Genomic DNA, 26398 nt, shown 5'->3' with positions numbered 1-26398 from the left:
TCTGTGGAATCTGTTGTGATCTCTCCATTTTCATTTCTAATTTTGTTGATCTGATTCTTCTCCCTTTGTTTCTTGATGAGTCTGGCTAATGGCTTATCAATTTTGTTTATCTTCTCGAAAAACCAGCTTTTAGTTTTGTTGATTTTTGCTATGGTCTCTTTTGTTTCTTTTGCATTTATTTCTGCCCTAATTTTTAAGATTTCTTTCCTTCTACTGACCCTGGGGTTTTTCATTTCTTCCTTCTCTAGTTGCTTTAGGTGTAGAGTTAGTTGATTTATTTGATTTTTTTCTTGTTTCTTGAGGTACGCCTGTATTGCTATGAACCTTCCCCTTAGTATTGCTTTTACAGTGTCCCATAGGTTTTGGGTTGTTGTGTTTTCATTTTCATTCGTTTCTATGCATAATTTTATTTCTTTTTTGATTTCTTCTGTGATTTGTTGGTTATTCAGAAGCGTGTTGTTTAGCCTCCATATGTTGGAACTTTTAATAGTTTTTTTCCTGTAATTGAGGTCTAATCTTACTGCATTGTGGTCAGAGAAGATGGCTGGGATGATTTCAATTTTTTTGAATTTACCAAGGCTAGATTTATGGCCCAGGATGTGATCTATCCTGGAGAAAGTTCCATGTGCACTTGAGAAAAAGGTAAAATTGATTGTTTTGGGGTGGAAACTCCTGTAAATATCAATTAAATCTAATTTGTCTATTGTATCATTTAAAGTTTGTGTTTCCTTGTTAATTTTCTGTTTAGTTGATCTATCCATATGCGTGAGTGGAGTATTAAAGTCTCCCACTATTATTGTGTTATTGTTAATTTCCCCTTTCATACTTGTTAGTATTTGCCTTATATATTGTGGTGCTCCTATGTTGGGTGCATATATATTTATGATTGTTACGTCTTCTTCTTGAATTGATCCTTTGATCTTTATGTAGTGTCCTTCTTTGTCCCTTTTCACATCCTTTATTTTAAAGTCTATTTTATCTGAAATGAGTATTGCGACTCCTGCTTTCTTTTGGTCTCCGTTTGCATGGAATATGTTTTTCCATCCTTTCACTTTCAGCCTGTGTGTGTCCCTAGTTTTGAGGTGGGTCTCTTGTAGACAGCATATATAGGGGTCTTGTTTTTGTATCCATTCAGCAACCCTTTGCCTTTTGGTTGGGGCATTCAACCCATTTACATTTAAGGTAATTATTGATAAGTATGATCCCGTTGCCATTTACTTTGTTGTTTTGAGTTCGTGTTGAAACATCCTTTCTGTGTTTCCTGTTTAGAGAAGATCCTTTAGCATTTGCTGGAGAGCTGGTTTGGTGGTGCTGAATTCCCTCAGCTCTTGCTTGTCTGTAAAGCTTTTGAAATCTCCTTCATATCTGAATGAGATCCTTGCTGGGTACAGTAATCTGGGTTGTAGATTATTCTCTTTCATTACTTTAAGTATGTCCTGCCATTCCCTTCTAGCCTGAAGGGTTTCTATTGAAAGATCAGCTGTTATCCTTATGGGGATCCCCTTGTGTGTTATTTGTTGTTTTTCCCTTGCTGCTTTTAATATTTGTTCTTTGTGTTTGATCTTTGTTAATTTGATTAATATGTGTCTTGGGGTGTTTCGCCTTGGGTTTATCCTGTTTGGAACTCTCTGGGTTTCTTGGACTTCTGTGACTATTTCTTTCCTCAATTTAGGGAAATTCTCAACTATTATCTCCTCGAGTATTTTTTCATGGCCTTTCCTTTTATCTTCTTCTTCTGGGACTCCTATGATTCGAATGTTGGGGCGTTTCAAATTGTCCCAGAGGTCCCGGAGGTTTTCCTCATTTCTTTTGATTCTTTTTTCTTTTTTCCTCTCTGCTTCGTTTATTTCCATCATTCTATCTTCTACCTCACTTATCCTATCTTCTGCCTCCGTTATTCTACTGTTGGTTCCCTCCAGAGTGTCTTTTATCTCCTTTATTTCATTATTCATTCTATATTGATTCCTTTTTATTTCTTCTAAGTCCTTGATAAACATTTCTTGCATCTTCTCAATCTTTGTCTCCAGGCTATTTATCTGTAACTCCATTTTGCTTTCAAGATTTTGGATCATTTTTATTATCCTTATTCTAAATTCTTTTTCGGATAGATTCCCTATCTCCTCCTCTTTTGTTTGGCTTTGTGGGCATTTCTCATTTTCCTTTACTTGCTGAGTATTTCTCTGCCTTTTCATCTTGTTTAGATTGCTGTGTTAGGCGTGGCCCTTCTGTATTCTGGTAGTATGAAGTTCCTCTTTGTTGTGGAGGTTCCTCACTGCGGTTGGGGTTGGACAGGTGGCTTGTCAAGGTTTCCTGGTTGGGGGAGCTTGTGTCGGTGTTCTGGTGGGTGGAGCTGGATTTCTGCTCTCTTGAGTGTAATGGAGTGACCAGTATTAATTTTTGAGATGTCTATGGATTTGGTGTGCCTCTGGGCAGCCTGTATATTGATGCTCAGGTCTATGTTCCTGCGTTGCTGGAGAATTTGCGTGGTATGTCTTGCTCTGGAACTTATTATCTCTTGGGTGGAGCTTGGTTTCAGTGAATTTATGGAGGCTATTGGATGGTCTCTTATTAATTAATGTTTCCCCTGGCTTTCAGTCTTATTCTTGCAGTAGCCTCAAGACTTCTCCTTCCATACAGCCTCAATAATAAAACTTTTAGGTTAATGGTGAAAAGATTCTCCACAGTGAGGGATACCCAGAAAGGTTCACTGAGTTACATGGAGAGATGAGGTGGGGGGGGTGGGTTGAAGTGACCAGGAGGGGAAGAGGGGAATTCAAATGTGGAGAGAGCAATCTAGCCAGTAAGCACTTCCCTCTGTGCTTTCCACAGTTTGGAACCCTCAGAGTGATTCACAGAGATACATAGAGAGGGGGGAGGAAGGTAACAGAGGTGAGCATGAGTAGAAAGGGAGGAATTAAGAGGGGAGAGAGAGATCTGGGCAGTATCCTGTTCCTGAAGTGTTCTCCGGTACCCAGAACACCCTCAGAGATTCACAGAATTGGGTTGAGAAGAGAAGGAGGAGGGTGGGAGATAGAGGTTCCCTGGGGGAGAAGAAAGAGCATCAATAGGGGGAGAGAGTGATCAGGCCAGTGATCACACTCCTGAGTAAAAATGGGTCCTAAAGATTGGGTTCTTAAATGTACAAAGTTGATATCAAATATGTAAAACACAGATTAAAAATCTAGAGTAGAGGTTAGACTCTTATAAAACTTACAATCTAAAAAAAAAAAAAAAAAAGAAAAAAAAAAGAAAAAAGGGAACAGTGTAAAAAGAAAAAAAACAGTAAAACAGTAAAAAAAGAAACAGTAAAAAAATGTAGAACAGGAAAAAAACATTAAAAAAAAAAGAACACAAAAGGTATAAGATATATGTATGTAGTTTGCTTCAAAAATAGGGTTTTTTTTTTTTTTTTGCAAGTTAATAGTGTGTTATGAAAATGAAAGTTAAAGGTGTAATAGAGGACTTGAAGAAAAAGGAAAGAAGAGAAAAAAAAATTTTTTTTAATTAAAAAAAAAATTAAAAAAAAAAAATAATAGTAAAAAATATATATATCCCGGACTTTCTCTGGAGCTGTTGTGAGCAGTGTGGGATCTGCTCAGTTTTAGATAGATCCTTATTCCTGCTTATACTTTTCAAGATCTGTAGGTCCTTTTTAGTGCAGTCGGTATTAGCTACAGGGATCTTAATCTGTTGGCCTGTCCCTTCCAAAGCACTTCCCTCTGTTTATTTGGCTTCTGTTTGGAGATCTCTTCAGTATCTAATTTCCGCCCTGCAACAAAGCGGTGGAGGTGATCTCTTTAGGTTCGCTTGTTCAATCGTGCTGTGGGGAGGAAGGAACACTGCAATTCTGGCGTGTGTGTGGTAAGCTCGCAGTGTCTCGGCCGCACTGGGTTCGCCCCCGCTCACGGCGTGTGTGCTTTCCCCGTCTACCCTGCTCAGGCTTCAGGTTACTCGGCCGGGGAGCGGGCCCTGAGCTGCGTGCACTTCCCAGGACTAAGCCGCTCAGGTTCAGGCTCCCGGTTACTCCACAAAGGCGCAGACTCGATTTTGCCCGCGGCTTGTGCCGTTCCCGGTCGGAGCTGCCCAGGCGGCCAGGAGTTTGGCGAGGGCGCTGTCCCCTGTTGGGGCGGTGCGGCTTATCACCTCCCTGGTCCCCGCCTCGGTTTACGGGCGCGCCCGGCTCCGGTGTGCTTTGTGTCGGTTCTGGGGAGCTGGTCTCTGGCTGCGACCCTCCCGGCTGCTGTCGACCCTCCGGGATCTCAGGCAGTCTTTGCTTAAAAACTGGGAGCCTGTTTGCAGTTTGGTAGGGGGTGCCCTCTCTGGAGCCGAGTTTGCCCCTTTCCGGCTCTAGCGGGCCCCGCCTGCCCGCTGTGTCCGGCGGGGGATGGCGCGGTCCGCAGCCGGCTAGCTCTCCTCTGGTATCGCTCAGTCCTTTGTTCTGTGAGCGGGCCGGCAGTGCCTTAGAGTTGGGCTTTTCGCGGGATAGTTATCTCTCTCTCTCTCTCTCTCTCGCTGTCCCACAGTTTAGGTTACTATCTCACGTTAGCTCCCTCAGATTGCCCTCGGGGCACTCGGGCCCGGTCCTTACCCTAGGCAATGCCTCCCGCTCCTCTCCGTTCAGCCCCCACTTGCTGGTGGCGGATGATGCGAGCGTCTGGGGTTCTTTGCTGGGAGTTGCTTTAGGCACGTAATCTGTCGATTTTATTTATTTTTTCCTCCCAGTTACGTTGCCCTCCGAGATAAAAAATCCTCCCCCACACCCGCCGGTGAGAGGGTTTCCTGGTGCTTGGAAATTCCTCCTCTTTTACGACTCCCTCCCCGGGACGGGTCTCCGTCCCTAACTCTTTTGTCTCTCTTTTTATCTTTTATAATTTCTCCTACCTCTTTTGAAGATAATGCGCAGTTTTTGTGAAAGCCTGACGTCCTCAGCCAGCCTTCAGAAGTAGTTTTGTGAAGTTTGGTCAGCGTTCAGATGTTCTTTCGATAAATTTGTGGAGGAGAGAGTGGTCTCCCCGTCCTATTCCTCCGCCATCTTCTGCTCTCTCCTCTGTTGCTTAATTATCCGATTCTTTGTGCATTTTATGTAACTCAGCCTTAAAGTACTGAGCTCGTAATCTACCTTTAATGACAAAGAGTCCCAGGAACTGTCTTCCTCTGTTTTGTTGCTACTAATCCATTCAGAGTTGGGCTATAGCTTCTTTTTCTCTTTTACATTTGCTACTCATGGTAATCTCTTGTCTTTCTTTTCTGTTATTTGATATATAAGACAGAAGAGCTACAGTGGTCTAATAAATATAGTCTGTTAGACCTGTGTCAGAATGTAAATCAAACTTATGACTTCTTCTAAGTGAAAATCTTGTTATCGATACTTCTTTATTTCATAGCAGACCAGTAATAACCAATTCAGAGCCCTGCATTTTGAGTAGTACTACCTTAAGTTTCTGCACTATAATACGTACCACCTTCACTAGAAATACTCTAAGCTCTGTGAATGAAATAGGATAAATTATGACGAGAACCAGAATAGTAGTCTTCAAGGAATCACCAACAATTCTTGAAGCCATAATTAAACATACACGAGGAAAATGCATCATAAAAGTTCTGTTAAATTTAAAGTTTTGGAAATAATGAAACTAAGAAAATTAGAAAGAGGCATTGCTACTTTCTTTGCTTAATTGATAAAGAAGGAATTTATGGGTGGATTTTATATATTTATGAGCTTCAGATCTCTTTTTGGTGATGTACCTAAGTTTTTGTCCACATGGATGTTTCCCTGAGTTGCTGAATTTGACTGGATTTTTAACTGCACCTGATGATGGATTGAGGGAGGTTGTCTGGTGGGAAGGAAAGCCTATAGATCACTGGACATGGAGTGCTGATTTTAAGTGAGTCTGCGGAAATAATTTCTATTTATGTGGGGTAAAGTTATCTTTTTTATGGTTTCAATGGATTAAATGGTTTTTCACACTTATTATTGATTTCAAATTAGGTCAGAGGATGTTAACTAGATTCTTATGTAGAGTTCTGGTTTGGGTTATATCTCCAGAATTAGTACTAATGCATTTCTTTTATTATCATGATATTTATAGAGCATGGGTCAGTCAGTAAAGAATCTGCCTGCAATGCAGGAGACCCAGGTTCAATCCCCGGGTTGAGAAGATGCCCTAGAGAAGGGCATGGCAACCCCCTCCAGTATTCTTGCTTAGAGAATTCCATGGACCGAGGAGCCTGGCGGGCTACAGTCTGTGGGGTCACAAAGAGTCAGACACAACTACAATGCTTGATCATTCATAGAGCAAAAGAAATTGTATTTAAACTGATGTTAATTCTGTTTCTGTGATTGATTAAATATTATTAAGTAGATCATATACAGAGACCTCTTTTGCTTATGTGAGTCTATAGCTTCTTGAATACTGCTTTCTCAACATTTATATTTCAATTTAATTATTTATATGTGTCAGTCTTTTGATTTTCCTATTGAACATTGTGAGGATAGAACCATATTATATGTATTTTTCATAGTGCTTAGCACAGTCTTTGAATTAGTGCACAAACACACTGAATAAATGAATGAATAAGCAAGTGAGTGAATGATTTTAAAATACAAGGTGGGAAAAACTAATTTCTTGAACATAAGAATAAGTAAGTGTGTTTGTATGTTAAGGAGGTAATGTTAGGAAATAGTCTAAGAAGGTCCTCAAATTTGTTTTGTTCATGGATCCAGTGAATTAACTGCTTGATTCAGTAAATTTTAAAAGTAATGTTGATTTATTGAAAGGATCTTTCATTCTTTTACATAAGACGTTTGTTAGGTTTAATTTAATAAACCATAAGACCAAGTTTTGGATTTGACATTAGTATTTGGATAGTCTGTATTTTTATTTAGGTCTTTAACCTCAGCTGAACTGAAAGTATAGATTCCTAGAAAATTTTTTATTACTTTTTAAAAAATAATTAATTTGAACATTAAATCATATATACTACCAAAGAGAAAACATCACATCATTAGCATATGTAAAAAGAAAATTTGAAACTGTAATAACAGGAACTTCAGTAAATCTGATGGCTTGAGCATAAACATTTATCTCTACTTCCTCTTAAAATCTCACTAAAATGACTATAAAAGATTTTCAACAATACATAAGTGCCTATGGATACAGAGAAGAGAAAATATAATAATGGGCAAAGAGATGTTAGTAAATTTTTGAATGATGAAAAATGAATTTATGAAGTTACTAGGCAAAATGGAGAAAGTTGAAATCCAATCTATAAAGTTTTAAGAATAGGTGATCACACTGACCTCTGATGGTTGGAATGAGGGATGATGATACTGAAAAATAAGAAGATTGAATTAAAGTCTAAATAAAGAACATATACACTCCGTAGTCTTCCTCTCATCTAGGTAGGAAGCAAAAGTTTTGTTCTTTTGAGATATTGAAACAAGGAGCCTCTAGACTTAAGGATATCAACATATCAAGGTATAGGGTTTAGGATTATGCTGAAAACTGAGGAAATGAAAGCCCATTCTTCTGAACATTGAGTACTCACTGAATTGTTCAGCTGTCTTGTCCAGGCAGAAGCCTTAAAAATTCTTCTGTGGAGAAAATTAGTAAACCTAGAGAAAGAGCAGAGAGATACTAATATATAAAGATCTCCTAAGAAAATGACAGGTGCCCCATTAAGGTGCCTATTGAGAAGATCTGTTGGCAAGCTGCTCCTCCCCCAGGTCAGAAAAACTACCAACAAATTTTTAGTGCTATGTTTTTATATATAAATGGACAGCAAAGGAGCTTAAGACATGTGAGGAAAACCTCCAACATGAAAGAGAAGAAGTCGAAAATAACAAAAATGAAACTTAGAGGAGATAGAGGCAATGATGAAGAAAACAAAGAAACCCCCTTATAGTAAATATCATAAGGCAATAAGAGATTTTGTATGTATGAAGCATGACCAAGAGGCAAAGAATGAGAAAGAGCACATGGAAGTTAAATGTGATTAAGAAGTAACTGGTAGTGAGGGAGGAGTAAATAAACAAAAAATAGAGTAAGTCTTCCAAAAATTAGAACAAAGAGATAGTAAATAGCAAAAAGAAAAAAATAGAGACTCAATCTAGGTGCTCTAACAGTGATTATTAGGAATTTCAAAAGTAGAGAACAGAGAAATGGACAACATTAAAGAAGCCATTCACGAAAATTTCCTGACTGAAGGAATATGAGTTTCTAGATTGAAATGCTTTTGACCATGTAGGTAAAAAAATTTGATAAATCATACAGAAAGGTATTTTACAGTTCTTTTCAAGAATTCTGGAAAGAGTTAAAATGTAAATTAAAAAAACTAAGCAAATAACAAAAGTGACACAATTTTTGTTTTTTTAAAAGGAAGAGTTTTAATACTTTAATTAAAGACTAAATCATCACCTCCTGGTAGGATTCCAGATGTGATGCCATATTGATTATGAGAGGAATGAGAGCCTCAGTCCCTTGCGATTTCTTGTTCTGGAGAGTCCCCTTTAAAAAAAAGTCCTCAGTGTTCTATTCTTTTTCATTTCTCCGTTATTGCATCTTAGCTTTTATATTGCTTTTGAAAGACATCGTCTGTACTTTGATTTTACTTTGTGATACATATACAATTCAAAGGTCTGAAATTTAGTATAAGTTGTTTCTTCTTTTGGGGCATGTGTTAATAATAGAAGGAAAGAAAGGCGAATAAAGCTTTTAAAGGCCTGATAGAACCTGAAAGTAAAAATGTACCAAAGTTATTTAAAGGAGCACTAAAAAGCAAGTAGGAGATGACAACCCACTCCATTGTTCTTGCCTGGAGAATCCCAGGGATGGCGGAGCCTGGTGGGCTGCCGTCTATGGGGTCGCACAGAGTTGGACACGACTGACGTGACTTAGCAAAAACCAAGTAAGGAAATTTTTTGCTTGTCTCTAACAGTTGGCATTAAGTGAAAAATTCTACATTGAGATGACGTACATATCTTCACCGTGACATTAACTGAGTCAGCTAAATGATAAGGTCATTGATAACAGAGTGACATTTCTTAATTCCACAAAGAACAAACATATATGAAAGGAAATGTAATTATTGTACACTGTATTGCTCAACTGTGAACAAGAGTTATTTTGTATAGGAGTAATATGAATGTATTATTAATATGAACAATTAGTATTGATGGAACCAAAATTGGCATAATAAGGATGTCAGAATACCCCCTCAGACATGCTCGAGTAGTCTACTTTGGGGGACATTCAGAGAGGGAATCCCAGGTAAATATGCAGGTACTCCTGTGCATTGTCCTCTTCACACTGGGCTGCATAGAACACTCTGGCAAGGCTGCATATGTCTTTCTCTGGGAGAATGACCCTCATTACTGCATGATGAGGAGAGCACCTCTCCTGTTTGATGAGAGGATGAGGGACTGGAAATCACTAGTAAAGTACATATAATTACTTCCTTCTATCCAAATTTTCACTTTCTGAGTATAGATAGTGAAAGCTTGGATGGTGAGGATATTATGTTATTGAAATCTATTGGTTTTTGTATTTTAGATGGCAAATAGCAAGAGTTTATATAGTAAGGGGTATAAGCCCTGTAACACACACAAAATAAAGTATACTTAAATCTCTTCCTGACCATTGGCTTCAACTGATAACCGTACTGGGAGAAGATGGATAAGGAGTATAAAGATTATGTGTCAGAAATCCAAAGAAGAGTTTAAGGGAGGAGTAACATCAGCAAGATGGTGAATAGAAACACAGTCCCGCCAGAAACACAGTCCCCCCAGAAACACTGACTTAATGATATGCAGATCAAAATACCTCTATGAGAAGTCTAGATTATAGTTAAGTTGCAGTACCCAAGATGAGCAAAAAACAGGAACATTGCATTGAAACAGATAAGAGCAATTTCATTTTACCTGCGTTAATTCCTTCTCCAAGCAGGCACAGCTCAGCACCAAGAGACTGCTTCAGCCTACAACTTCCTCCTTGTGGTAGACGGGAGTGGGGAAGAGAGAGTGGAATATCCATCAAATATTGTTGGCCTTTTGGTGCACTCCCTGAGGGGCTAGATTGTGTCACATCTCATTCAAAACGCTGATGGATCCAGCATAGTACAGGCACCTGGGGCAGCTAAGAACAAAAGAAGACTGTGGGCAGCTTGCTATTGCCTGGCAAAACTCTTTGGGCTTGGGAGAAGGCACAGAAACTGAGGCTTCTTCTCCAGAAGGGAAGGAGAGGAGTGGAACATTCCTGACCTTTCAGTGTGCTACCCAAGGGACCAGTTTTTGTTTCATCTTAGGAGGAGTGCTGATGAAACTGGCATACTTTGATGGGGGTAGCTAAAAACAAAGGAAACTGGCATACTTTGATGGGGGTAGCTAAAAACAAAGGAAGAGGGATAGATTCTTTCTGTTTGAGAAGCTCCCGGAATCTCTGGCTGGGCTTACTGCTGAAGGTCTTTCCTTGTGAAATCCAGTTTATAATACCTGGGAGAGAGGTGGCTGTTTCTTCAAATGCACAGTTACCAACACAAAGCAGTGAGGAGCATGAACAATCAGGAAAACATTAAACAATCAAAGGAATAAAATAAATCTCTAGTAACTTACCCTAGAGAAATGGACATTTATGAATAGCTTGGCAATGATTTGAGAGTAATCATTTTAAAGAAGCTCAGAGAGTTACAGAAGAACACAGAAAACTAAAGGAAATCAAGAAAATGATACATAAGGAAAAAATGAAAATATCAACAAAAAGATTAAATAACCACAGAACAAAGTTTGGAGCTGAAGAATACAATAAATATGGAAAGATTCAGTTAAAAACAGTTCAGTAGGATATTCCATCAAGCAGATGGAAAAGTCAACAAATTTCAAGACAAGTAGTTTGAAATTAGCCAATCAGAGGAGAAAAAGAGAAAAAGAATGAAAAAGAGTAAAGAGAGGCTAAGGGACTAATGGACCAACATTAGTGATTAATTAGCATTATGGGAGTATCAGAAGTAAAAGAAAGAATGTTGCAAAAAGTTTATTTGAAGAAATAATGGGCTGGGACTTACCTGGTGGTCCAGGGGTTATGAATCTACCTTGCAGTGTAGGAGACACAGGTTTGATCTCTGTTTGGGGAACTAATATCCTATATGCTGTGGAGCAACTAAACCTGTGCTCCACAACTAGAGAGTTCATGCACCATAATGAAAGATAGTGCATGATGCAACGAATATCCTGTATGTCACAACTAAGACCTTACACTGCCAAATAAAATCAGGTTAAAAAAAGAAATAATGGGCTAAAACTTCCCAAATCTGGGTAGGGAAATAGACATCCAGATTGTTGAAGTTCAAAGAATTCCTAAAAAGATGAATCTAAGGAATCCTACACAGAAAAAAAGTGTAGCTGACCTTTCAACAGCTGGGTTTGAAATGTGCAGATGCACTTATACCCAGATTTTTCCAATAAATATACATTTAGTCTTTTGTATTTGCAGCTTTTACACTCACAGATTCAACTACCTGCAGATCAAAATTTCTGTTCATGGTTGGTTGAATCTGCAGATGTGAAATGTGTGGATATGTAAGGCCTACTGTACTATGCCACTTTATATAAGGGACTTGAGCATCCATGGATTTTAGTATAGTCTGGGGCTCTACGAACCAATTCCCCATGAATACTGAAGGCCAACTGTATGATCAAATTCTCAGAGGTTAAAGACAGAGAGAGAATTTTGAAAGCAGTGAGAGAAAAATGACTAGTCATATACAAGGGAGTCCCCATTAGCCAATAAGCAAATTTATCAGGGGAGACCTTAAAGGCCAAAAGGTAGTGGGATGATATATTCAAAATTTAGAAAGAAAAAGCCTGCTAACCAAGGATCTTATACCTGGCAGAACTGTCTTTCAAAAATGATAGATAAAAACTTCCCCAGATGGAAGCTAAAGCAATTCATCACCACTAGAACTGCCTTAACAAAAAATGCTAAAGGGTGTTTTTTATGTTGAATCAAAAGGATACTGAACAGCAACATATAATAGTATAAAATTCACTGCTAAGATAAATATATAGATAGAGAAGACTCCAATACCATAATAGTGATGTATAAGTCACTTTTAATTCTCAAAGAGAGTTAAAAGACAAAAATCTTGAGAATAACTAAGTGTAACTGCAAAAATATATTTGTGAATATACAATATAAAAAAGCAAATTGTGGCCTCAGTAACATATAGTGTGTATGAGGATACAATATAAAAAAGCAAATTGTGGCCTCAGTAACATATAGTGTGTATGAGGAGAAGTAAATGTAGTTTTTTTATGTGGTTGAAGTTGAAGTTGTTATTATCCTTTAATAGAGTGTTATAACTTAAGTAGTTTCACGTTGACCTCCTGGTAACTACACAGAAAATAGCTCTAGAGGATACACAAAAGGAAAAGAGAAAGGAATCAAAGAATATCACTAGAAAATATTAATATTTGCAAAGAAAGATATCAAGAGAAGAAAAGGTGGAGAAAAGAATTGTAAGACAGAAAACAGTTTTTAAAAATGGCAGTAGCAAGTCCTTGCTGCTGCTGCTAAGTCACTTCAGTCATGTCTGACTCTGTGCAACCGCATAGACGGCAGCCCACTAGGCTCCCCTGTCCCTGGGATTCTCCAGGCAAGAATACTGGCGTGGGTTGGCATTTCCTTCTCCAGTGCATGAAAGTGAAAAGTGAAAGTGAAGTCGCTCAGTCGGGTCCGACTCCTAGCGACCCCATGAACTGTAGCTTACCAGGCTACTCCATCCATGGGAATTTCCAGGCAAGAGTACTGGAGTGGGTTGCCATTACCCAACAGTAATTACTTTGTATCTAAATGCATTAAACACTTTAATTCAGTTCGTTTCAGTCACTCAGTCATGTCTGACTCTTTGCGACCCCGTGAATTGCAGCACGTCAGACCTCCATGTCCATCACTAACTCCCGGAGTCTATCCAAACCCATGTCCATCGAGTCGATGATGCCATCCAGCCATCTCATCCTCTGTCATCCCCTTCTCCTCCTGCCCCCAATCCTTCCCAGCATTAGGGTCTTTTCCAATGAGTCAATTCTTCGCATGAGGTGGCCAAAGTATTGGAGTTTCAGCTTCAACATCAGTCCTTCCAATGAACACCCAGGACTGATCTCCTTTAGGATGGACTGATTGGATATTCTTGCAGTCCAAGGGACTCTCAAGAGTCTTCTCCAACACCACAGTTCAAAAGCATCAATTTTTTGGCGCTCAGCTTTCTTCACTGTCCAACTCTCACATCACTGGAAAAACCATAGCCTTGACTAGATGAACCTTTGTTGGCAAAGTAATCTTTCTGCTTTTAAATATGCTATCTAGGTTTGTCATAACTTTCCTTCGAAGGACTAATCATCTTTTAATTTCATGGCTGCTATCACCATCGGCAGTGATTTTGGAGCCCAAAAAAATAAAGTCTGATGCTGTTTCCACTGTTCCCATGAAGTGATGGGACCAGATGCCATGATCTTAGTTTTCTGAATGTTGAGCTTTAAGCCAGCTTTTCACTCTCCTCTTTCACTTTCATCAAGAGGCTCTTTAGTTCTTCTTCGCTTTCTACCATAAGCGTAGTGTCATCTGCATATCTGAGGTTATTGATATTTCTCCTGGAAGTCTTGACTCCAGCTTCTGCTTCCTCCAGCCCCGCATTTCTCATGATGTACTCTGCATATAAGTTAAATAAAACAGCCTTGATGTACTCCTTTTCATATTTGGAACGAGTCTGTTGTTCCATGTCGAGTTCTAACTGTTGCTTCCTGACCTGCATACGGATTTCTTAAGAGACAGGTCAGATCGTCTGGTATTCCAGTCTCTTTAAGAATTTTCCACAGTTTATTGTGATCCATAGAGTCAAAGGCTTTGGCATAGTCAATAAAGCAGAAATAGATGTTTTCTGGAACTCTCTTGCTTTCTCGATGATCAAGCGGATGTTGGTAATTTGATCTCTGGTTCCTCTGCCTTTTCTAAAACCAGCTTGAACATCTGGAAGTTCACAGTTCACCTATTGCTGAAGCCTGGCTTGGAGAATTTTGAGCATTACTTTACTAGCGTGTAATATGAGTGCAGTTGTGCAATAGTTTGAGCATTCTTTGACATTGCCTTTCTTTGGGTTGGAATGAAAACTGACCTTTTCCAGTCCTGTGACCACTGCTGAGTTTTTGAAATTTGCTGGCATATTGGATGCAGCTCTTTCACAGCATCATCTTTCAGGATTTGAAATAGCTCAACTGGAATTCCATCACCTCCACTAGCTATGTTCATGGTGATGCTTTCTAAGGCCCACTTGACTTCACATTCCAGGATGTCTGGCTCTAGGTGATCGATCACACCGTCGTGATTATCTGGGTCGTGAAGGTCTTTTCTGCACAGTTTTTCTGTGCGTTCTTGCCACCTCAGTCTTAATATCTTCTGCTTCTGTTAGGTCCATACCATTTCTGTCCTTTATCGAGCCCATTTTTGCATGAAATGTTCCCTTGGTATCTCTAATTTTCTTGAAGAGATCTCTAGTCTTTCCCATTCTGTTGTTTTCCTCTATTTCTTTGCATTGATCGCTGAGGAAGGCTTTCTTATCTCTCCTTGCTATTCTTTGGAACTCTGCATTCAGATGGGAATATCTTTCCTTTTCTCCTTTGCTTTTCACTTCTCTTCTTTCACAGCTATTTGTAAGGCCTCCTCAGACAGCCATTTTGCTTTTTTGCATTTCTTTTCCATGGGGATGGTCTTGATCCCTGTCTCCTGTACAATGTCACAAACCTCCGTCCAGAGTTCATAGCACTCTGTCTATCAGATCTAGTCCCTTAAATCTATTTCTCACTTCCACTATATAATCATAAGGGATTTGATTTAGGTCATACCTGAATGGTCTATTGGTTTTCCCTACTTTCTTTAATTTAAGGCTGAATTTGGCAATGAGAAGTTCATGATCTGAGCCACAGTCTGCTCCCAGTCTTGTTTTTGCTGACTGTATAGAGTTTCTCCATCTTTGGCTGCAAAGAATATAATCAATCTGATTTTGGTGTTTACCATCTGGTGATGTCTATGTGTAGAGTCTTCTCTTGTGTTGTTGGAAGAGGGTGGTTGCTATGACCAGTGTGTTCTCTTGGCAAAACTCTATTAGCCTTTTCCCTGCTTCATTCTGTACTCCAAGGCCAAATTTGCCTGGTACTCCAGGTGTTTCCTGACTTCCTACTTTTGCATTCCAGTTCCCTATAATGAAAAGGACATCTTTTTTGGGTGTTAGTTCTAGAAGGTCTTGTAGGTCTTCATAGAACCATTCAACTTCAGCTTCTTCAGCGTTACTGGTTGGGGCATAGACTTGGATTACCGTGATATTGACTGGTTTGCCTTGGACACGAACAGATATCATTCTGTCATTTTTGAGATTGCATCCAAATACTGCATTTCGGACTCTTTTGTTGACCATGATGGCTACTCCATTTCTTCTAAGGGATTCCTGCCCACAGTAGTAGATATAATGATCATCTGAGTTAAATTCACCCATTCCAGTCCATGTTAGTTCGCTTTTGAATGAATAGAATTTATATCAGACAAAATAGATTTTAAGCCAAAATTGTCAAAAGAGACTAAAAGGTCATTATATAATGACACAAGATCCAGTTTATCAGGAAGGTAAAATAATTATATAATAAAATATGCCCTTAACATCACAACACCTAAAAGTATAAAGGAAACATTGACAAATCCGAAAAGAGATATAGCTAGTAGTACACAAACTGGAATCAAGATTGCTGGGAGAGATATCGATAACCTCAGATATGCAGATGACACCACCCTTATGGCAGAAAGTGAAGAGGAACTAAAAAGCCTCTTGATGAAAGAGGGGAGTGAAAAGTTGGCTTAAAGCTCAACATTCATAAAACTAAGATCATGGCATCTGGTCCCATCACTTCATGGGAAATAGATGGGGAATCAGTGGAAACAGCATCAGACTTTATTTTTTTGGGCTCCAAAAGCACTGCTGATGTTGATTGCAGCCATGAAATTAAAAGATGCTTAATCCTTGGAAGGAAAGTTATGACCAACCTAGATAGCATATTAAAAAGCAGAGACATTACTTTGTCAACAAAGATCCGTCTAATCAAGGCTATGGTTTTTCCAGTAGTCATGTATGGATGTGAATGTTGGACTGTGAAGAAAGCTGAGTGCCAAAGGATTGATGCTTTTGAAGTGTGGTGTTGGAGAAGACTCTAGAGAGTCCCTTGGATTGCAAGTAGATCCAACCAGTCCATCCTAAAGATCAGTCCTGGCTGTTCATTGGAAGGACTGATGTTGAAGCTGAAACTCTAATACTTTGGCCACCTGATGCGAAGAGTTGACTCATTGGAAAAGACTCTGATGCTGGGAAGCATTGGGGGCAGGAGGAGAAGGGAACGACAGAGGATGAGGTGGCTGGATGGCATCACCGACTTGATGGACATGAGTTTGGGTAAACTCCGGGAGTTGGTGATGGACAGGGAGGCCTGGCGTGCTGCGACTCATGCGGTCGCAAAGAGTCGGACACGACTGAGCGACTGAACTGAACTGAACTGAACAATAATAGTAGGAGACTTCACTACCCCACTTTCAGTAATGGAGAGAGTATCTAGATAGACCATCAATAAGAAAATAGTGGACTTTAATGGCACTATTGACCAAATGGAACTGACAGAATTATATAGCACATCTACTCAATAGCAAGAGAATACACATTCTTCTCAAGTGCCCATGGAACATTTTCAGGGTAAATCACATGTTAGGTAACAAAACAAGTATTAAGAAATGTAAGAAAATTAAAGTCATATCTGTATCTTTTCCAATGACAGTAGAATCAAACTAGAAATAAATAACAGAAAACTGGAAAATACACAAAGATGTAAAAATTAGATAACACATTCTTAAAGAACCAATGACTTAAGAACAATTAAAGGGAAGTAAGAAATCTGAGGCAAATGAAATGAGATGTAGCAAAAGCAGTATTAAGAAGGAATTTTACATTGATAAAAATCCACATTAAAAAATGAAGATTAAAAAAACAGAACCTGCTTTGTACCCCATGGAACTTGGAATGGATAAGTAAACAGTCCAGGGGTAAGCAGGAGGGAAGACATAAAAATAGAACAGGAATAAAAGTAGAGATCGGAAAAGCAATAGGGAAAGCCCAAGAAAACTAATAGTTGGAAAAAAAAATCAGTGACACTAGGAGCTGTTTTGTGCAAAGATCAACAAAATTGACAAACCTTTAGCTAGAGTAACTAAGAAAAAAAGGGCTCAAATAAAATCAGAGATGAAAGAAGCAGCATTATGACAAATAGAAAGAATTCCACAAATACAAAGAATTCTGAGACATTATTATGAGCAAATTTATGCCAACAAATTGGATAACTTGGAAGAAGAATATAAATTCATAGAACTAGACAACCTACCAAAACTGAATTCTGAAGAAATAGAAAAAAGTGAGAAACCTGTGAGTAAAGAGATTGAATCAGTAAGCAAAAACTATCAAACAAAGGAAACTATAAAAACAGGTGGCTTCATTGGTGACTTTTGCTTAATATTTAAAGATGTATTAACACTTCTTAAATGCATCCAAAAGAATTAAAGCTGAGTAAACATGTTTAAACTCATTTTATGGGGCCAACATTACCCTGATATCAGAACTAGAAAAGACATATAAGAAAAGAAAACTGCAGAGCAATATCCCTGATAGAAATAGATGTAAAAATCCTCAACAAAATACTGTTATAGCAACTATGATAGCAACCTGAATTTAACAGTACTTTTAAAGGATCACACACCACAATCAAGTAGGATTCATTCCTGAGATGTAAGGCTGGTTTGACTTACACAAATCAATAAATGTAACATACTACATAAACACAGTGAAATATAAAAATTATATCATCATCTCAGTGCTGAAAAAGCATTTGACAAAATCCAATGTTTCATTGAACTACATAATAAAATCTTTCAACAAACTAGTTATAGGTGGAATTTACCTCATTATAATAAAGACTATATGTGAAAATCCCACAACTAACAAATACTATTTAATAATGAAAAGCTGAGAGCTTTTCCTTTAAGAGCAGAGCAAGGCAAAGATGCCTACTCTCTGCCTATTCTGTTCAAGACGATATTGGAGTTCCTAGCCAGAGGAATTAGGCAAACAAAAGAAATGAAAGGCATCAAGTTGGAAAGGAAGAAGATTTGCTCTAGAGATGACATATCTACATGTAGAAAACCCAAATGATTCCACAAAAAACTATTAGAACAAATTTTATAGTGTTGCCATATACAAAATCAATATACAAAAATCAGTTGTGCTTTGATATACTAGCAAAGGACTATCTTAAATCAGCTGTCCTTAAAACATCTTCATAATATTTTTAAAATATCTTTATAATATTATCAGGAAGAATAACTTAGGGGTAAATATAATAACAAAGGAGGTAAAAGACTTGTACAGCGAAATATCAATGAAAGAAATTTAAAAGATAAATAAATGGAACAACATCCTGGGTTCATAGATTATTCATAGTTGAGAAAGCTAAATATTATTTAAATATGTATAATACTCAGCAATCTACAGATTTAATGCAGTCCCTATCAAAATCCCAATGTACTTTTCACAATAGAACAATTCTAAAATTCATGTGGAACCAAAAACGAGCCCAAATATCCACAGCATTCTTGAGCAAGAAGAACAAAGGTGGAGGCATTATATTTCAACACAGAGTGAATTAAAATCAACTTAAAATGAATTAAGGATTTAAATTTAAGACCCAAAACTGTAAAACCTCTGGAAGAAAACATAAGAGAAAGCTTCATGACATTGATCTTGGAAATGACTTCTTTGAAAAATTTTCTGAAAAAATTAGAACTAGAACCAACATGTGATTCATCAATCCCACTTCTGTGTATATACCTGAAGGGAATGAAAGCATGAGCTCAAACAGATATCTGTACTTTCATGTTCATTGCAGCATTATTCACAGTAGCAAGATCTGGAACCAATACAAATGTTCATTGATGGATGACTAGATAAATAAAATGTGATTATATATGTGTGTGTGTATGTATGTGTGCGTGTGTGTGTATATATATATATGTGTGTATATATATATATGCAATGGGATATTATTAAGGTTTAAAAAGAGAAGGAAATCTTGCAATTACAACATGGATGAACCTGGAGAATGTTATGCTGAGTAGAATAAGATAGTTACAGAAGGACAAATACTCCATGACTCCACTTATATGAAGTATCTATGATAAACTCATAGAAACAGAGAGTAGAACTGTTTTTTGGGGAGGGAGGTCAGTTGGAGAGGCAGAAGTGGGGGAGATCTTGTTCAGTGCATATTTAGTTTCAGTTATGCAACCAAAGCCTTTGACTGTGTGGATCACAATAAACTGTGGAAAATTCTGAAAGAGATGGGAATACCAGACCATCTGACCTGTCTCTTGAGAAACCTGTATGCAGGTCAGGAAGCAATAGTTAGAACCGGACATAGAACAACAGACTGATTCCAAATAGGAAAAGGAGTACGTCAAGGCTGTATATTGTCACCCTGCTTATTTAACTTATATGCAGAGTACATCATGAGAAACGCTGGGCTGGAAGAAACACAAGATGGAATCAAGATTGCCGGGAGAAATATCAATAACCTCAGATATGCAGATGAAACCACCCTTATGGCAGAAAGTGAAGAAGAACTAAAGAGCCTCTTGATGAAAGTGAAAGAGGAGAGTGAAAAAGTTGGCTTAAAGCTCAACATTCAGAAAACTAAGATCATGGCATCTGGTCCCATCACTTCATGGGAAATAGATGGGGAAACAGTGTCAGACTTTATTTTTTTGGGCTCCAAAAGCACTGCTGATGGTGATTGCAGCCATGAAATTAAAAGACGCTTACTCTTTGGAAGGAAGGTTATGACCAACCTAGATAGCATGTTTAAAAGCAGAGACATTACTCTGCCAACGAAGGTCTGTCTAGTCAAGGCTATGGTTTTTCTAGTAGTCGTGAATGGATGTGAGAGTTGGACGGTGAAGAAGCTGAGCACCGCAGAATTGATGCTTTTGAACTGTGGTGTTGGAGAAGACTCTTGAGAGTCCCTTGGACTGCAAGAATATCCAACCAGTCCATCCTAAAGGATGTTCATTGGAAGGACTGATGTTGAAGCTGAAACTCCAATACTTTGGCCACCTGATGCGAAGAGTTGACTCATTGGAAAAGACCCTAATGCTGGGAAGGATTGGGGGCAGAGGAGAAGGGGACGACAGAGGATGAGATGTCTGGATGGCATCACTAACTCGATGGACATGGGTTTGGGTAAACTCCGGGAGTTGGTGATGGACAGGGAGGCCTGGCGTGCTGCGATTCATGGGATCGCAAAGAGTTGGGCACGACTGAGCGACTGAACTGAACTGAACTGCTGCAAGACAAGTTCTAGAGATCTCCTGTACAGTATTGTACCTGTATTTAACAATACTGTATTGTGCACTTAAAATTTATGAGGATAGATTTCATATTACATTTTCTTACCACAATAAAAATATTTTAATATGAAATACACGAGGAGAAACAGACAGTTCCTCATTTTATTAAAGGAATTTTAGCAACGAAAAGAAATTGCGGAAGTGTGTATCACTTACGGAAGACATTAATGAGTGGTGAGAAGTACTGTTTTTTGTTTTTTATGTCTTTTTATTATTTAAATTACTATGTTTGAATGAAAATGTGACATATATAGTTTGGATAAAAATAGATAAAACTACGTGACCATTCTGATTCTGAATGTGTTGATCTGTTAATTTGAAAATTGTATATATTAGCATAGCAGATTTTGAGGCCTCTTATTTTGAAAATTCTTAAGCTACTTGAATAAACATCCTATATTAAGCAGCATTTAATAACCACATATGTTTATTTTGTTATATTCTGTGCGCCATTTGTTATAAATACCTTTTTCCTGTTTTGGTTTATTTATTTGAAACCTGAGTGGTTTAAAACCTTCTTGAATAATGATTATGACTGGGGACATGGAATGTGGTAAGGCGCGGCATCAGTTCTGAGGTTTTGTGTTGGTTCTAACTAGGGCAGTAGTTTTACCAGGAGACACAGCCAGAACTATGTGTTTCAGCCACAAACTATGAGGGTAGGAAAGTTTGGAAAGTTTGTTCACTGATCATAGTCTGGCAACCTGTTTTTACATTGACTTTGAATAGTTTTGGACTCTTGAGTAATCCTAAAATGGATGGAGTATGTTGTCAGCCTTATAAATAAATATACAGGATTTCTTTTGATTGTTTTAGATAATTCCTGCTGCTGCTGCTGCTAAGTCGCTTCAGTCGTGTCCGACTGTGTGCGACCCCATGGACGGCAGCTCACCAGGCTCCACCGTCCCTAGGATTCTCCAGGCAAGAATACTGGAGTGGGTTGCCATTTCCTTCTCCAGAGCATGAAAGGGAAAAGTGAAAGTGAAGTCGCTCAGTCGTGTCCGACTCTGTGCGACCCCATGGACTGTAGCCTACCAGGCTCCTCCGTCCATGGGATTTTCCAGGCAAGAGTACTGGAGTGGGGTGCCATTGCCTTCTCCGGATAATTCCTGGTGCATCCTTTTGAATCACTGAAATTGCCTCTGACTCTCGGTATATAACTTGAAACTAAAAATAAAACTATTTAGAAGGTCTAATTTATGCTTTTATTAGAAGGGAAAAAAAGGCTAGGTCATTTTTGCTTTTCTTAGGTAAGCTTCAAATAACCCTTCTAACTTGAAAGTGTAAAACTTAAAATACGTTTTCACTTGTTAGAGCTGAAAACCAGCTCTTATTTTCTTTATATAGAAATATAGTGCTTCGGCTTCACTGTTATGTAGAAAGTTGTTAATTAGTGGATGCTGAATATTATAATTTTAACATGTTTTTTTTCCGTTGATTAATCGACTGATTTAACATCATATATTTATGGGATGTTTAGGAAAGACTCAGCAGTGTACCAGGCACTGTGAATACAGTGATGATCAGGGCAGATATAACCTATTGGTGCATAGAATTGTGGCCAAACCATACTTGTGTCTGCAATATAAGGAATGTCAAACTGTATTTAAAATATTTCATGTATAATTATATCATTTCTTCAGACTTCTAATAAAGTTCTAATACTGTTGTGGCAGAGACTACTGGTGCTAACCAGCATCTGTACTCTTTTTGGGGGCATCCAGGAAGACTGTATTTCCCAGTTTCCCTTGCGTTTAGGTATGATATTTTGACTGAGTTCTGGTGAACTGGCTGTGTGTATGGGGGGTGTATACTGGCATATCTTGTTTTATTGTACTTACAGATACTTCATTTTTTACAAATTGAAGGTTTGTGGCAACCCTGTGTCTGGCAAGACTATTGACAGCATTTTGACGATAGCATTTGCTCATGTTTGTTATGGTGATCTATAGTCAGTGATCTTCGATGTTACTATTACAGTTGTTTTGGGGTGCCAAAAGCTGTGTGTAAGATGGTGAATGTAATTGATAAATGATATATGTGTTGTTACTGGACTTTCCAGGTGCACTAGTGATAAAGAACCCACCTGCTAATGCAGGAGTCGTAACAGACTCAGGTTCAATCCCTGGGTCAGGAAGATCTCCTGGATAAGGACCTGGCAACCCACTCCAGTATTTTTGCCTGGAGAATCTCATGGATAGAGGAGCCTGGCAGGCTACAGTCCATTGGGTCGCACATAGTTGGACAAGACTGAAGTGACTATGCACACACACACACTTATGTGTTCTGACTATCCCTTGGACTGGCAGTTCCCCTACCTTTCTTCTCCTCGGGCCTCTGTATTCCCTGAGACACAACAATTTTGGAATTAGGCCAATTAATAACCTTACAGTGGCCTCTGTTTAAATGAAAGGAAGAGTTCCAGTTCTCTCACTTTAAATCAAAAACTAGAAATGATAAGCTTAGTGAGGAAGACATGTTGAAAGTTGAAATAGGTCTAAAGCTAGGCCTCTTGTGCTAGTTAACCAACTTGTGAAAGCAGAATTCTTGAAGTCAATTAAAAGTGCTACTCCAGTGAATGTATGAATGATAAAGCAAAGCAGCCTTATTGCTGAGATGGAGAAAGTTTTAGTGGTCTGTAGAGAACATCACAACCAGCCACAACGTTCTCTTAGACCAAATCTAACACAGATCAAGGCCCTAACTTGCTTCAATTCTGTGAGGCTTGAGAGAGGTTATGAAACTGCAGGAGAAAAGTGTGAAGCTAGTAGTGGTTGGTTCATCGAGTTTAAAGTAAGAAGCCACCTCCAGAACACGCAAGGGTAAGGTGAAACAGCAAGTGCTGATGTCGAAGCTGCAGCAAGTTACGGAAGATCTAGCTAAGGTTTTTAATGAAGGCGGCTACACTAAACAAGGGATTATCAGTGTGGATGAAACAGCTTTCTATTGGAAGAAGATGCCATCTAGGATTTTGATAGATCAAGAAGGGAAATCAACAGCCTGCTTCAAAGCTTCAAATGACAGGCTGACTCTTGTTAGGGGCTAATGTAGCTGGTGGCTTTAATTTGAAGCCAGTGCACCTTTGATGCTCTTGTTCAGTCACCCAGTTGTGTCCAACTCTGCGACCCCATGGACTACAGCACGCCAGGCCTCCCTGTCTCTCACCATCTCCTAGAGTTTGCCGAAGTTCATGTCACTGCATTTGGTGATGCCATCCAGCCAAGGATAACTGCCTTGTCGTGGCAAAGAGGCTTGCTTAACTCAGGAAAGTTATGAACCATGCAGTGCAGGGCCACCCAAGATGGATGGGTCATAGCAGAGAGTTCTGACAAAACATGGGCCGCTGGAGGAGGGAATGGCAAACCCACCCCAGTGTACTTGGCGTGAGAACCTCATGCCATGAGAACTGTATAAAAGGCAAAAAGTGCTCATTTCTCATTCCAAAAATCTGTAAGAATTCTAGATTCTACTGAATTATGCTAGATCTACTGGTTGTGCTCTGTAAGAGGAACAGCAAAGTCTGTATGATAGTGCATCTGCCTACAACATGGTTTACTAAATGTTTTAAGCCCACAGTTGAGAACAAATGTTTAGAAAAAAAGATTCAAAATATTTCTGCTTAATGACATTGCACCCCGTTACCCAAGAGTTCTGATAGAGTTGTACAATGTGAATAATGTTATTTTCATGCATGATACACAACATTCATTCTGAAAATCATGGATTAAGAAGAAATTTTGATTTTCAAGTCTTACTATTTAAGAAATACATTTTGTAAGGCTATACCTGCCATCGTGATTCCTCTGATGAATCTGGTTCAATTGAAAAACTTATGGAAAGAATTGCATAAACTTAGTTGATAAAGCAGCAGCAGCACGATTTGAGAGAATTGACTCCAGCTTTGAAAGAAGTTCTACTATGGGTAAAATGCTGTCAAACAGCATTGCATGCTACAGAGAAATCTTTCATGAAAGGAAGAGTTGATCCATTGAGCAAGCTTCATGGTCATCTTATTTTAAGGAATTGATACAATCACACAACCTTCAGCAACCACCACCCTGATTAGTTAGCAGACATCAACATTGAGGCAAGACCCACCACCAGGAAGAAGATTGCAGCAACACATTGAAAGCTCAGATGATGGTTAGGTTAGCATTTTTAGCAATAAATATTGTTAAATTATGTACATTTTGACATAATATTGTACGATTAATAGATTACAGTATAGTTAAAACATAACATTTATATACACAGGGAAACCAAAAAAATCCGTGGCTTACTTTACTGTGATGTTTGCTTTATTGTACTGTTGGATCCAAACCTATAATATCTCTGAGGTATGCCTGTACCACCTTTAGGCCTGGCACAATATAGTCACTTTAAGACATTCTTCTTTCTACCAGCTCTCTTATCTCATCTGCCAGCTGAATGGAGAGGATTTTTAGGACTCAGCACACCCAAAAAATATACTCAGGAAGCCTAAGTCTCTGAGTGACTCAATAGATCAGAGCATTCTTCCTCTTGAATCCTTTTCTAACTTTTGCCAGACTAATGTGAGAGAGAAGTAACTGGGTTTAGGTACGTGCTAAGCCATTGAGTTCTTGGCGTTGCCTTATTTTAAAACTTGATTCTTTTTCTTTTGAAAATTTTGAAACAATAGTTGTTGTTTTAACATTTTGTAAAATGCATGTCAAACTACCCTTTTTTTGATTTCTTCTCTTTTTTGATTTCTTGTTGGAGATAACTAAGGACAGTTTTCATTGCTATCATTCACTGTGCTGGTAGGTCAAGAAATCCTTTGGTGTTTTAAGAATCCCAAGTGAATGAAATATATCATGGGTGTTAGCTAGAGTGTTATGAAGTACTTAAATAAAATAATTGCAAATACTTAATTTGTTTAATGCCTTTAAACTAAATGTTTTTCATAATTATAACAGATATGACTGCCTAAGGTTTTTAAATCACTGTTCTTTTTATTTTATTTTATTGAAAATAGTTGACTTATAATGTCATGTTAGTTTCAGGCATACAGCACAGTGATTCCATTATATATATGTTCTTTTTCAGATTCTTTTTCCTTATCAGTTCAGTTCAGTTCAGTCGCTCAGTCGTGTCCGATTCTTTGCGACCCCATGAATTGCAGCACGCCAGGCCTCTCTGTCCATCACCAACTCCCGGAGTCTACCCAAACCCATGTCCATCGAGTCGGTGATGCCATCCAGCCATCTCATCCTCTGTCGTCCCCTTCTCTTCCTGCCCCCAGTCCTTCCCAGCATTAGGGTCTTTTCCAATGAGTCAACTCTTCGTATGAGGTGGCCAAAGTATTGGAGTTTCAGTTTCAACTTCAGTCCTTCCGATGAACACCCAGGATTTATCTCCTTTAGGATGGATTGATTGGATCTCCTTGCAGTCCAAGGGACTTTCAAGAGTCTTCTCCAACACCACAGTTCAAAAGCATCAATTCTGCGGTGCTCAGCTTTCTTCACTGTCCAACTCTCACATCCATACATGACCACAGGAAAAACCATAGCCTTGACTGGACGGACTTTTGTTGGCAAAGTAATGTCTCTGCTTTTAAATTTGCTATCTAGATTGTCCATAACCTTCCTTCCAAGGAGTAAGCGTCTTTTAATTTCATGGCTGCAATCACCCTCAGCAGTGATTTTTGAGCCCCTAAAAATAAAGTCTGACACTGTTTCCACTGTTTCCCCATCTATTTCCCATGAAGTGATGGGACCAGATACCATGATCTTAGTTTTCTGAATGTTGAGCTTTAAGCCAACTTTTTCACTCTCTTATTACAAAATACTGAGTATAGTTCCCTGTGCTGTATGGTAGGTCCTGGTTGGTTATCTGTTTTATATACA

The 26398-nt window shown here is 38.6% G+C and overlaps 1 protein-coding gene and 2 long non-coding RNA genes across 17 annotated transcripts in view; 2 read left to right on the top strand and 1 right to left on the bottom strand.

The window, feature by feature from the left end:
- Nucleotides 1-17315, bottom strand: part of LOC145509877 (uncharacterized) — a 31169-nt gene extending 13854 nt beyond the window's left edge. The window contains exons 1-2 of the long non-coding RNA XR_014056514.1: nt 17273-17315; nt 7549-7615 (exon numbers count right to left, since the gene is read on the bottom strand). This is a non-coding gene — a long non-coding RNA (uncharacterized LOC145509877). The remainder of the gene's footprint in view (nt 1-7548; nt 7616-17272) is intronic.
- CNTLN (centlein) overlaps nt 1-26398 on the top strand; it is a 331587-nt gene that overhangs the window by 30112 nt on the left and 275077 nt on the right. The gene's annotated exons all lie outside the window — the stretch shown is intronic.
- LOC145509874 (uncharacterized) lies at nt 9639-12420 on the top strand. The gene is made up of 2 exons (XR_014056512.1): nt 9639-12223; nt 12276-12420. It is a non-coding gene; the product is annotated as an uncharacterized LOC145509874 (long non-coding RNA).

The sequence above is a fragment of the Giraffa tippelskirchi genome, chromosome 1 (genome assembly GCF_054371585.1).
Source record: "Giraffa tippelskirchi isolate mGirTip1 chromosome 1, T2T-mGirTip1v1.2.pri, whole genome shotgun sequence".
Classification (NCBI taxonomy): Eukaryota; Metazoa; Chordata; class Mammalia; order Artiodactyla; family Giraffidae; genus Giraffa; species Giraffa tippelskirchi.
This window is presented reverse-complemented; position numbering and strand designations above follow the sequence as displayed.